We start from the raw sequence: 13,805 nt of genomic DNA on the forward strand, positions 1-13,805 counted from the left end.
AAGCTGGCACCTCTGGAGGTCTGGTCCTGGAGAAAACCCTTCAACAGGTTCAACACCACCCCTGATCGCTCTGTAACACAGGGGTCGACGTGGATGTCACCGAAGTTGATGTGGATGTCATCGAAGCAGGTGTGGTTGACCTGTGTGGCTCAGAATCAGACATAAGAGCTCCAAGAGCAGCACTGGGTTGTGCCGGCTGCTGCTCCTGTTCCCTTGACTCCACAGCAGATGTAAAACTGGCCACATTACGGCGAGTCACAGTGCTGATATGTTCATTCAGAAACTGGAAATGTGTCCATATCCATGCCTCTGTGGGGGTGAAAACATCTGCTGACTGGCCAGACACTACCACTGCCTTCTTCAACTTGCCCATTCGGGTACGCATGGAGTCATACCACACCTTCAGCTCCTGGGTGGACACTCCCATCATCTCAGCTTGGCGCCCCAACAGGAAGTCTTTTTTCTGCACATCTTTGTAATCAGCCAGACGTTTTGCATATATGCAAGGGTTAGCCTTTAAAAATTCTATCACCTCCTCTTTCTGCTCCTCGGAGAGTCCTGTTACAACACGAGGAGTGGGCTTCTAACTCCGTCGGATTGGAGGAGGTGCACAGATGTCTGTCTGCACCTGTGTTTCCACTCGCTCCTCTTGCTCCGAGTCATTCTCCCGCTCATCATTCACAACATCAGGCAGAACACCTGCAGGAGAGTCCTGAGTTCCTGAGAGTTCCTGAGGAGCTTCAGGAGGAACTGTGGAATGAGACTTGGCCGACTTCGCGTCCCTCCTCTTCGGCATCCTGCATCAAACTGAACGCTGTGGAGCCGAGTTTAATTGTGCGCACGTGACAGAAAACTGATTCGTCGTGGCGCTCAGTGAAATGTGATGTCGCATTACAAGTCGTGTCAAAACTTGACAGTTTCCGTGTCACTTCATAATAACGCGTGACAGTTGGGCTCCAAGAGCCACCACAGGAACCAATACAAACGTTGTCACATTCTATTAAGGATCACTACTCATCAAGACGGATCAGTACGCTTAGTTGCGACCTCCACGATGTGAAACGAAATGAGGGCGGTGTGTGACATTCGTGGAAGATTTTTTGACAGGCAAAAACATGCTCCACGAATATCAAGAATATCACGCACCAACATACACTATTAAGAAACCTATTCAAATGTGTTAAGTCACATTAAGAATGTCAGGAATGTGTCACGAATGACAGAAAAATGACATTCATAACGTGTCTTGGTTATGTGTAAACGCACCTTAAGTGCTAATCGTGTTAAAGAAGAAATCGTCTGTGAAAGAAGAAACCATAATGTGAGTCCACCACTCTACACACAGAGAGACCACTCAAAGGTGTACATAATCAGCAAACACTTCCTGGCTTAATCACCAATCAGCTTCCCACCCTGCAGGCATGGAACACCCAGTTCAATTCTCCACTGCAGTGGAAGCTGATTAAACGACTAACATAACAGCTCAATATAATAAGGTGTGAGGGACACCACATCTACTGACTGTACTCATGTTAGTCACAAAACCTAAAGTACCTCAGGAAGTGTGCTGACGAGCGTGAGACCTCACCCCCTCCTCTTTCACAGACCATGGCATCAAACCTGGTACGGTCTCTGCATCCATAAAGATGAGATGGTTCTCCAAACGTCGATCTCACCCGTCTGGTCACAAGGTCGAGTCTCTGGAAAATACACACTGTGTACTCCAGACTTAAATGCAACCATGCCCCAATCCATACAGATGCACCACAGCTGTGAGTCCTGACGAGCTGCACATGACCAGCCTCAGGTGATCAGGGTGAGGTCCTAATAACTCAGCCACACATCAGCCACTCAGTCCTGAACGCATGCCACCTGGAAGGAAAAACAGAAGACAGAAACAAAAGCCAGCCAGGCACCCCAGCCACACAACAGCACCCCACCCTCACGGGAAGCCTCCCGGCGATCACACAAACCTGGCCCAGGAAAACAACCCCCTCCAGGGACCATGGCTGGAAACAGTATCTGCATTCATCTTCCAACTGAATCTTCATCTAACAGAACTGTTGACGTCTTCTCCTCTGACTGCATCTTTGCCTTTGTTTCTGTCATTCAATTTGCACATGTGTGGCCAGGAGTTCTTGAACCTGTGCGGTCAGCCTTTGTCCGACCATGTTTAGAGTCTGTTTAGTCATAAAACAAAAAAGACACAAACAACCAAACCCCCCCCCCCCCCTCCCCAGAGGACCGTCCCATCAAACCCCGGAAGAGGAGAAAAGAAAAACACAACCCAAACTTAAGCTTGCAAACAAAAAAAAACGCTAACACCCCCCCAGACGACATGTAGGGACCAACACCCCCCAGAGGACATCCCGCCAGCTCCAGGAGTAATAACCACAGCCGAGGTCCCTCTGGGATCCAAAGTCACCCACGGGGACTCCCAGTACCTCCCAGAGGACTGTTCCATCAAACCCCGGGAGACGCCCCCCCCTCATGACTAACAGACCCAGCCCCGGCCGTCTATGGCTAGATGGACCCACAGCCCTTTCCCCCCCAGAGGACACCACAGTCACACCCTGAGGGCGGAAACTGGGGGGAAAAACAAAAGAAAAAAAAACATACAAACAAAACAACCCCAACCCCACCCCCTCGGCGCAGTGGAAACTGGAAGTACGTCCAGTGTCACCAACCACGACTATACCCCAAAAGTCAACCGGGAGGAGTGGAACAGCGGTAATGGCAGACGGCACAAAACGGTGCCACCCCTCCGACTTTTAAACCAGCCACCAGCTGCGGGTATATTCCACTGCCCCAAACCTCAGCTACGCCGATGGCATACGGCTCAAAGGCGCGCTGAAGCCGGAGGTGGAACAGGGAATCAACAAAAAAAAAAAAACCATTACCCCAAACCCCCCCCCCCCCCGGGTGCAGAGGTTACCTGGGAAACACCCAGCATAACCAAACTGCACCACTCCAGCAACGCCGACAACGTACGGCTCACACGGCTGGAGCCAGAGGAGAAGAGAGGGCACAACAAAAACAAAAAAAAAAGAAAAAGAAAAAAACAACCCAATTACCCCCCCCCCACCCACCCCCATCACCCCCCAGAGGACCGTCCCATCAAACCCTGGGAGGTGAAACCAAAAGAAATAAAAAAGAAAGACTAACAGACTAACATAAAGTCACCTGGGTCTTTTCTATGCTCCAGACAGCCTGCACGGTCACGACCCCAGAACACTAATAGTGCTGAACATCCCATACAAAAACCAACTCAAAAAACCCCCACAAAAAATGAACCAACACAAAACTAATAAGTGACTTATACCGTTAAGCTCAAACAAATGGAACACACCTGTTCCACCTTAAGAGCTATAACGGTAATGTGACTCAGTCACCAACAGGGGGAGCCAAAGTGCTAAAAATAAAAAACCCCTTTGGTAACCGAGAAAACAACTCACGCTGCTTTCCCTGTGCGCAGCTACGTGTAACACACAACCAAAATGTGCTTCAACTAAATTACGCCGAAGCTGACACAACAGACGCAGTAGCTATCTTCACTCGGGGAGACGGGGCTACAACTGTAACAACAGGAAGCACAGCGACCCATGCCACAGAACTCCGCCGTGCGCGTTCACCCATTAAAGACACACTCATGCAGCTCCCGTTTTACCTCTTATCCGGACGAAGTGTGACGCGAAGCCATCGCTATTCACACTCCACAACAACCCACAGATAAGGCAACACCACAGGAACACGGCTGCAAGAGAGCTCAAATCACTATTCAATAATCGGTTCTCCGACACGCACCATCCGGGCGGAGAGCACCCGCAACTGATCCGGATAACTTCTGACGTCTGCTGCCGCCTTCCCGGCACAGTACCACCTCTGCTACCGCTGGGTCTGTGATGTATTGGCCAGAGACTACTGTTATGTGTGGGACGCAGTCGGAGCACCGGCCAGCGTTTGACAGTAGGACCCAGCATAAAGGAAACAGAGCACGGTTCAAAGGATAACAGAATTTAATAACATAACAGTGAGTGCTCCAATTAATAACAAATAAGTGCGCGGTCTGGCGAGGTGGAAAAACGGTGCACTCCCAGCAGCACAAAAGGTACGGAGCCAGAACAGTTCGGTCCCAAGGACCCCGCCGACACCCCCCAGGTGGCCGCGACCAACCGAGTCTGTGAAAGAAGAAACCATAATGTGAGTCCACCACTCCACACACAGAGAGACCACTCAAAGGTGTACATAATCAGCAAACACTTCCTGGCTTAATCACCAATCAGCTTCCCACCCTGCAGGCATGGAACACCCAGTTCAATTCTCCACTGCAGTGGAAACTGATTAAACGACTAACATAACAGCTCAATATAATAAGGTGTGAGGGACACCACATCTACTGACTGTACTCATGTTAGTCACAAAACCTAAAGTACCTCAGGAAGTGTGCTGACGGGCATGAGACCTCACCCCCTCCTCTTTCACAGACCATGGCATCAAACCTGGTACGGTCTCTGCGTCCATAAAGATGAGATGGTTCTCCAAACGTCGATCTCACCCGTCTGGTCACAAGGTCGAGTCTCTGGAAAATACACACTGTGTACTCCAGACTTAAATGCAACCATGCCCCAATCCATACAGATGCACCACAGCTGTGAGTCCTGACGAGCTGCACATGACCAGCCTCAGGTGATCAGGGTGAGGTCCTAATAACTCAGCCACACATCAGCCACTCAGTCCTGAACGCATGCCACCTGGAAGGAAAAACAGAAGACAGAAACAAAAGCCAGCCAGGCACCCCAGCCACACAACAAATCGTGGCTTTTGCTTTATATATATATATATATATATATATATATATATATATATATATATATATATCCAGGCCCTTTACTGACTTTGCATCTATTGAGCCTTCATAGTGGAGTAGAGCAGAGAAGGATTTTCTTTCACCAAAACAGATCAAATCCAGGCTTCCTGTACCTTCTGTACCTTCTGGCAATTTGTTGCTAAACTTTCAGGTCTTCTTTTTAAGAATGTCCTCCTCTATACCACTTCATCATGAAGATGGATAACTGGTGATACAAAATGCAAAGCTTGCACTGTACACGGCGGGCCGAATAGTTGTCCCTCCCAGCTGTGCCTCAAATTTTGGCTTTGTTGCCCCATTTGAGCTGATTCGACTTCATTCGTGCTCATTCATGCTAAGTGTGACGGGTTCCTTAAATTTGTTTACAAATTAAACTGTCACTTTTTTCATAGCAAACTGAAATAAAATAGGAGCAGTTAATTGAATTAATTTTGCTTCCTGTTTGTGTGGTTGTTTTAGTTTTCCTGCTGCTGTCCTTATACTTGATGTTTGATGTCATTTATTTCCTGCCTGCATTAGTTTGTCATACTTTTCATTTTCCTTTTGGGCTCCTCGGGGTTTCCTGTCTCGCTGCTTCTCTGTATCTTCCCCAAAAATCAAATCTTATTTTAAAAAAACAAGCTAATACAAGAAAAAGTTTCCTGTTAGTATTAAAATAAAACATGTTTCTGTTACAGTACAAAAGCTTGATTCATATCTGACAACAAACAGCTTCAGAAAACAACATAAATAAAGATTTAGCTCAGTAATGGTCTATTTAATTGTTTCTTCTCCAGACAAAAACTGTCCCACGGGCCGCTATTTATTTATTGTCCTTCATCTTGAATTGTACACAGCCAAATGAGGCAGCCATTAATTAGATAGGGATGTACGATGTCTCAACAGCAAACATTAGTCTGATGATTACTAACAGAAAAGCCTTGACTGTGACACTTCAAAGGAGCGTCACAGGAACAAAACCCATGGCCAACAGACAGTGACCAGACAACAAAAACTCACTCACTAGCTCAGGTCGAGAATCCTCCACTGTGCCGTGCGTAGCCACACAGCCAGGTGAAATGTGGGTGTGTCCTTGGAGCAGGTGAAATGCGAGCATGTCCTTGGAGCAGGTGAAACATGAGCATGTCCTTGGAACAGGTGAAAAGTGAGCATGTCTTTGGAGCAGGTGAAACGTGAGGGTGTCCTTGGAGTAGGTGAAACATAAGTGTGTCCTTAGAGCAGGTGAAATGTCAGGATGTCCTTGGAGCAAGTGAAATGTGAGCACGTCCTTGGAGCAGGTGAAGCATAAGCGTGTCCTTGGAGCAGGTGAAACATGAGGGTGTCCTTGGAGCAGGTGAAATGTAAGCATGCCCTTGGACCAACTCAAAAGTGAACATGTCCCTGGAGCAGGTGAAACTTTGATGTGTCCTTGGAGCAGATGAAACAGCGGCATGCTTGGAGCAGGTCAAACTTGAGGGTGTTCTTGGAGCAGGTGAAAAATGAGCATGACACCTCTTTCCAAACGTAAAACAGACAGCATCCGACAACTGACCAAAGCTGTTTTCCCCAAAAAGAGACGTCCTCCGTTCCGTCAGGGAGAACTTATCCCGGTGTCATGGTCTCAGTGCTCCCCCAGTCTAAGCACAGCCGTGCAGCAGCGTTCCAGGCGTGAGTATTGTAGGGGAGATCGTGGCCAAAGTCACAGTTTACATTTATATCCCTCTGAATCTGCTCGGCTATAACAGTTTAGCTGTAAGAGTCATATTATTTAACACCAGTTTTTTGTTTTATTTTATGTTGTTGGTGTTTCTAATAAATATAAAACATCAGAACAAGTGCATCATTTGTAAATGTGTATTGAATCAACAAACAAGCCACTTTTAGCAAAGTTGTATTGAAGATTCATTCAATTTAAATCAGTTCATTCAAGATGTTTGTTATTCCAGACTTTTAATCAATATTTCAGCTGTGGAAGTCAACTGGAATGAATAAACAAAAATTATCTCTGAAATAAATAGAAAAAGACTAAACCATTTTGACTAAAACTCAACTAAAATAAAAATAAAAGTTCTTGATTGACAAAAATTAGACTAAAATGTTGAGACTTTTGGTCGACTGTTAGAAAACTATCTGACCTTTTTATTTTTTAAAAAAACTATATGGATTTGAATCATGAGCGCTTGCATCAGCCAAGCTTGAACCTTCATGCGCATGCGTGAGTTTTTTCACGCCTGTCGGTTGCGTCATTCGCCTGTGGGCAGGCTTTGAGTGAGCACTTGTCCACCCCCCCTCGTGGGATTGTCATTGTCAGGGAAATGGCTGAGCGACTGGAGCAGCGCTGAATCAAATTTTTCCAGAAACTGTGAGAGACAGCCAGGTGGAAACCATTCGGAAGATTCAGACGGCTTTCGGTGGCTTTTCAGTCGAGTGAGTATCCAAGAAATTGTGTAACAGCTGGGCATGTCACAACTTGTCCTGTGAGACTTCCAACACGGACGTGCTTTTTGTTGTGCACCATTGCCGCTCCATCCCGACGCGCGAATGCCTCCGCATGTCTTTCATTACAAAATCTCCTCTAACAGTGGAATGTGCCGCAAAAGTGCTGATGTCCACCTCTTCTGCAATTTCTCTGGTAGTCAGACAACAGTCCCACATCACCAGAGCGTTCACTGTGGAAATGATCTGGTCGTTTCAGCCTGTCGATGGCCGCTCGGAGCGCGGCGCGTCCTCCGCCGCTGTGGGCCATCTTTAATCTGGTTGTAATGCTCCTTAATCTCTGTGACGCCCAGAGTATCCTCACCGAAAGCCGTCTGAATCTTCTGAATGGTTTCCACCTGGCTGTCTCTCACAGTTTCTGGAAAAATTTGATTCAGCGCTGCTCCAATCGCTCAGCCATTTCCCTGACAATGAAAATCCGAGGAGGGGGGTGGACCAGTGCTCACTTAAAGCCTGCCCACAGGCGAATGACGCAACCGACAGCCGTGAAAAAACTCATGCATGCACACGAAGGTTCAAGCTTGGCTGATGCAAGCGCACGATTCAAATCCATATAGTTTTTAAAACAATAAAAAGGTCGGATAGTTTTCTAACAGACTTCATATCTGAATGACTGTGTGACTAAGACTAAGAAGACAAGAGTAAATTGAAAAATGGGTGACAAAATTAACACTATCTTGGAGCAGGTGAACCCTGAGCATGTCCTTAGAGCAGGTGAAACATGAGTGTGTCATTGGAGCAGGTGAAAAGTAAGCATGTCCTTGGAGCAGGTAAAACGTGGGCATGTCCTTGAATCAGGTAAAAAGTGAACGTGTCCTTGGAGCAGGTGAAAAGTAAGCATGTCCTTGGAGCAGGTAAAACGTGGACATGTCCTTGGAGCAGGTGAAAAGCGGCCGTGTCCTTGGAGCAGGTAAAACATGGGCGTGTCCTTGGAGCAGGTGAACAGTCAACGTGTTCTTGGAGCAGGTGAAAAGCTGCCGTGTCCTTGGAGCAGGTAAAATGTGGGCGTGTCCTTGGAGCATGTGGAAAAGTGGGCATGTCCTTGGAGCAGGTGGAAAAGTGGGCGTGTCCTTGGAGCAGGTGAAATGTGGGTGTGTCCTTGGTGCAGGTGGAAAAGTGGGCGTGTCCTTGGAGCAGGTGAAAAATGAGTGTGTCCTTGGAGCAGGTACAACATAAATGTCCTTGGACCAGGTGAAACATGGGCGTGTCCTTGGAGCAGGTCAAAAGTGAACATGTCCTTGCAGCAGGTGAAACGTGAGTGTATCCTTGGAGCAGGTAAAACGTGAGCATATTATCTGTAGGGGATTTTCTTGCCTGGCAGATCTTTTTCATGTGGAGCATGAAAAGGATCGGTTTCCTGTCAATCTGGGTCTCACTTAGTAACTGTTCATCTGACGTAAGGATTTCCTGTCATGGCAGGAAACGGATTTCACACTCAGATATTGTATTAAAAAGACACCTTCATGGAATGAACAGAGTCATGAACAGCAAATGCCCCCCTGGAGATGCATACAAGACATATCGCCCCGCCTACATTTTTTAAGCCTGCTCTCAGCCCACACCTAGGTGGGCTGAGCCTTGCCCTGTCTAATACCTTAGAGCAGGTAAAACTTGAGTGTGTCCTTGGAGCAGGTGAAATGTGGGCATGTCCTTGGAAGCAGGTGAAACGTGGGTGTGTCTTTGGAGCAGGTGCAACATGGGCGTGATCTTGGAGTTGATGAAACATGGGTGTGTCCTTGGAACAGGTGAAATGTGGGCATGTCACTGACTTTCCCCAGCACTTGGAGTCCTCAGTACTGCTGGACCATCAAGAAAAACACACCATATACACAGAATGTGGTGGCTGATGTTCTCTCACAATGTCAGTGATCCTTGTCATCTGAGTCTCACTAAGTGATGTGTTATTGAATATATTAGGTACACAATGATGAGGAGTCTCGGAGATAAAGTTGCTGTTGTTTTAACTCAGGTACTGACTGACGTAGAACACAGAACATGCAGTGTTATTACACAGGCCCTGTTACAATATAGATTACTCCGCGTAAGTGTAATATAGTCCCATAACAACATATCACAACATCCCCCTTGTTTAGCTTGAGAGACAATCCTAGAAGATCCGATGCATAGCTGTGTAGCAAACATTGCCATGAACTGCATTAATTTAAATTTACAAAATTCAGCTCTGGTTACTATTAAATGTTTCATTTAAACTCACATCAGCACTGTATTATTTAGTTATGGTTACTTGTTCTTATATAGACTGAACATTTCAATTCACATGTCATTTAAGGCTTACTATATCTCTCACAATACTGGTGTAAACATATTAATGCAAAGTTGTGAACCGTGTAATTCAAGGTTGTAAACAGATTAAGTCGAGGCTGTAAACATCTGGCAATCACTGTCAAATGACAAGAGGAACATATTTTTAAACAATTTAGAAAACACATATTAACATTTAGTCTCTGAAAGTGAGCGAGAGTACATTATACTTGTTACTGGACATAGTCCTTGAAGTGCGCTGGCTTGACCACAGCCCTTCTGAAGCGTGTACGGACTGGCTGAGGGGTGTTCGGGTCTGGTGGTTTGCTTACAGGTTCACAGGATGGTGCAGTCTCTGTCTGTTCACTGTGACCCTCTTGACGTTCACCCAGCATTTGTGGCACTGCCGGGTGTGTTCTGCTCACAGCATGTTGTTGTGCCTGTGTGGTGTGTGTGTTTTGTAGGGTCCACGCAGGTGGCTCCTGCAGCGCCTCAGCATGTGTCCATTGGGTGTCTGGACGATGTAGCTCCTTGGCTCCTTACACTTCTGCTGGACGACTGCTGGGTGCCATGTCCTTCTCTCCTCGCTCCACACCATCACGTGCTGTCCAGGCTGGAGTGGTGGTAGTTCTCTGCAGCAGCTGCGGTCGTGGTGTTCTTTCATCACAGCTGCTCTGTGGGCTAGGTGTTGACAGTGTTGCTCTTTACCTGGTTCTGCTCGGCTTGGCAGTAGGGTGGTGACAGGCCTTCCAAAGAGCAGTTCTGCAGGTGAAGACAGCTTGCTGTCGATGGGGGTTGCTCTGACTTGCAGCAAGGCAATGTGGAGGTCACTTTTGTTCTGCTCTGTCCTCTTGATGATGCTTTTGATGTGTCTGACATGCCTTTCGATGAACCCGTTGCTTTTGGGGTAGTGGGGGGAGCTGGTTACATGTGTGATTCCCCACCTTTTCACAAATGCTTGGAAAGTCTGTCCCATGTACTGTGGTCCGTTGTCTGTAAGGATTTCGCCTGGTCGTCCGAACAGAGACATGTAAGACTGCATCTTTTGTGTGACTGCATGGCTGGATATTGGAGTGGGCATTTCGTCAACAAGTGGGTATTTTGAGTATCTGTCTACAGTCAATAGGTAGTGGCGTCCGTTGGTTTCGAACAGGTCAGAGGCTACAGACTGCCATGGTCTGGATGGTGTCTCGTGTGGCTTAAGAGGTTGTTTTGGGTTGGCGTCTTGGTGTTCAGCACATACGCTGCATGACCTGCAAACTCTTTCGATGTCGTCATTCATTTTAATCCAGTAGACACTTTCTCTTGCCAGTCTATGTGTTTTCTCTATACCTTGGTGTGCTATGTGTAATTGTGTGAGAATGTCTGCAGTCATAGTGTCGGGGATGAGTACCTGTCTGCCCTTGAAGATGACTCCTGACTCCGTGGCAAGCTCGTCTCTGAAGGACCAGTATGGACGTAGATCTTTGTGTAAGTCTTTGATGTTTTCAGGCCATCCCTGCTGAATGAGTTCTGTCAGTGCACAGAGCTTTGGATCGTCAGCAGTTTGGTTGCATAGAGTGTCTTGCTTTTCAGGTGAAAAGTTGACAATGGCGATGGTGTGCCTCTCTGGATCTTCAAACTCTGTGTCGATGCCGTCTATCCGCTCATCCAGCTCGATGTCGCCGTCGTTCTCGGGGTTTGGGAGTCGACTGAGGGTGTCTGCCAGGACCATTTCTGCGCCAGGTCGGTACTTCACCTCGTAGTTGTAGCCTTGAGTCTTGATCAGCATACGCTGGAGTTGGGGTGGTGCAGCATGCAGTGGTTTTGAGCAGATGATGACAAGTGGCTTGTGGTCTGTAATCACAGTGAATGACTTCCCATACAGGTAGGTATGGTATCTCTGCATTCCATAAACAATTGCAAGCATTTCATGTTCAATGTTGCTGTACCTGGATTGGCAGTCGGTCAGGGTCTTTGATCCGAATGCGATGGGTCTGTTGTTCTGCACCAGTGCTATGCCAAGGCCTTTCTGTGATGCGTCTACTTCCAGTGTCAGAGGTGTGCTGGCGTCGTAGTATTTCAGACATGCATCCTCTGTGATGGCAGATTTTAAGTCGTCGAAGCATTTCTGGTGGTCGGCTTCCCATATCCACATAGCGTCATTTTTCAACAGTCCTCTGAGTGTGTGCGCTTTCTCTGCAAACTTTGGTATGTATGTGGCAAGGTAGGTTAACATTCCCAAGAATCTGTGCAGTTCATCTTTGCTTTGTGGTGTTGGCATTTTCTGAATGTCTCTGATCTTTGCAGGGTCTGGTTTTATGCCACTGTCTGTGTACAGGTTGCCAAAGAATTAAATGTTGTTTTGCTTGATGACACACTTATCACTGTTGAACACAATACCTGCCTCTGCAGCACGCTCCATCAGTGCAGTCAAGTTTCTGTCGTGATCCTCTTCATCCTTCCTGTAGATGACAATGTCGTCAGCGATGCTGGCCACGCCCTGAAGTCCTTCCAGGATTTGGTCCATCTTGGCCTGGAAGAGATCCTGAGACACACTCAGTCCGAATGGCAAACATTTCCAGCAGTATCTGCCAAAGGGGGTGCGGAACGTTGTCAGGATTTGTGACTCTTCATCCAGATGTATGGACCAGTACCCTACTTTTGCATCCAGCTTACTGAAGACCTTTGCGTTTGCGAATCTGGGATTCAGTTCCTCCACGGTAGGTATTTTGTGTGGGCATCTCTTCAGGCTGGCGTTGAGCTTTTGTGGATCAAGGCATATGCGCAGGGATCCGTCTTTCTTTGTGCTGTATGCAAGGCTGGAGCACCAGTCTGTGTGGTGTTCTACTTTCCTCAGGACATCTTGTGCAACTAGCTTGTTCAGCTCCCCTTGGAGCTTGTCTTTGATGTGGATGCTGCATTTCCGTGGTGGGTCGATAAATGGTTCAGCATCAGGCTTCAGGATGAGTTTTGCAGTTCCTTTGAAGTTGCCAATTTGGTCGAATTGGTTGGGGTATGCTCTCATGAGATCAGTACAAGTGCTTACTTTCAAGTGTTTTGGCTTTTCTCTGTCTTCCTTAGTGTTATCAGTCTTCCTCTTTACAGTGTCCACATGCAGGGTAACAAGGTTAAGCAGTTCACTCGTGGGTAGTCCAATGACAGCAGGCCCTGGTACATTCACAACATAAAACTTGGCGTTTACCCATCTGGAGTCCTTGTACTGACATGGGATGTTGATGGTTCCATAGCACGGTATTTCATGTCCACTGTATGCTGACAGCTTCATGTTGTTCTTCTTCAGGCGTTGGTATGCACCTGTGTCATTGCCGTACATCTGCATGAATGTGCGCAGAGGAAGAGTGTTCCCAGATGCCCCTTTGTCGATCTTCAGCCTAAGTGTGTGTCCTTGGCCAGGTACGTCGGGTGGTCTCACGTTGAGTGTTGTGTAGGCTTCATCTCTAGGTGGTTTGCTGCTGATGCTGTGCATGCATTTTTCGCTTATGGTGATGGAATGGAACTGTTGTTGGTAGATGTTTTCATCCTCTGGGTCCTCACAGTCAACTCCATCAACTGTGGCTCTATGGTGTGGCTTGTCTCTTCTCCTGGCTGCCCGGTGCTGGTTGTAATGTTTGTTTGGTGGTGGTGGTGGACGTGGTTTACTTTTTCTCTGTGGAGTGGAGCCTGGCTTCTGTTGATGTCGGTTCTTCCTGCAGCACCTCGCCCAGTGTCCCTTCACGCCACACGCAGAGCATTCATCGTTATAGGCAGGGCACTGACGCGGTTGATGGCTTCTGCCGCAGTTCTGACATGCCCGTCCTCGGTGTATGGCGTGAACCTTTTCTGCAGTAGTCAGGCCCAGCTGGTTTAACTGCTCGTTGCCTGCTGACAGCGCTTTGTATTTTCTTCCTTCAGTTAGCACTTCAGCCAAGGAGTAGCCTTTGGGTTTACTGTACAGATCATTTCTCAGTGTGTCGTGTGGGGTACTGGCTATTATGAGCTCAATCAGACATTCACTCAGTTCCTCGTCTGTGAACTGACATTTCAGCGCTAGCGTCCTAGCTTTGGTAACAAAGTCGTCAATCGTTTCATCGGACCTCTGTCTGTACTGCATCAAATGAAGTCTGTGTATTCTGAAATTCACGTTTAGTTTTAACTGACCTTCGAAAAACTTCCACAACTCCTCTGGTTTCTTTTTATTCTCTTCACTGAGTCCACTCGC

The sequence above is a fragment of the Thalassophryne amazonica genome, chromosome 2 (assembly GCF_902500255.1).
Source record: "Thalassophryne amazonica chromosome 2, fThaAma1.1, whole genome shotgun sequence".
NCBI lineage: Eukaryota > Metazoa > Chordata > Actinopteri > Batrachoidiformes > Batrachoididae > Thalassophryne > Thalassophryne amazonica.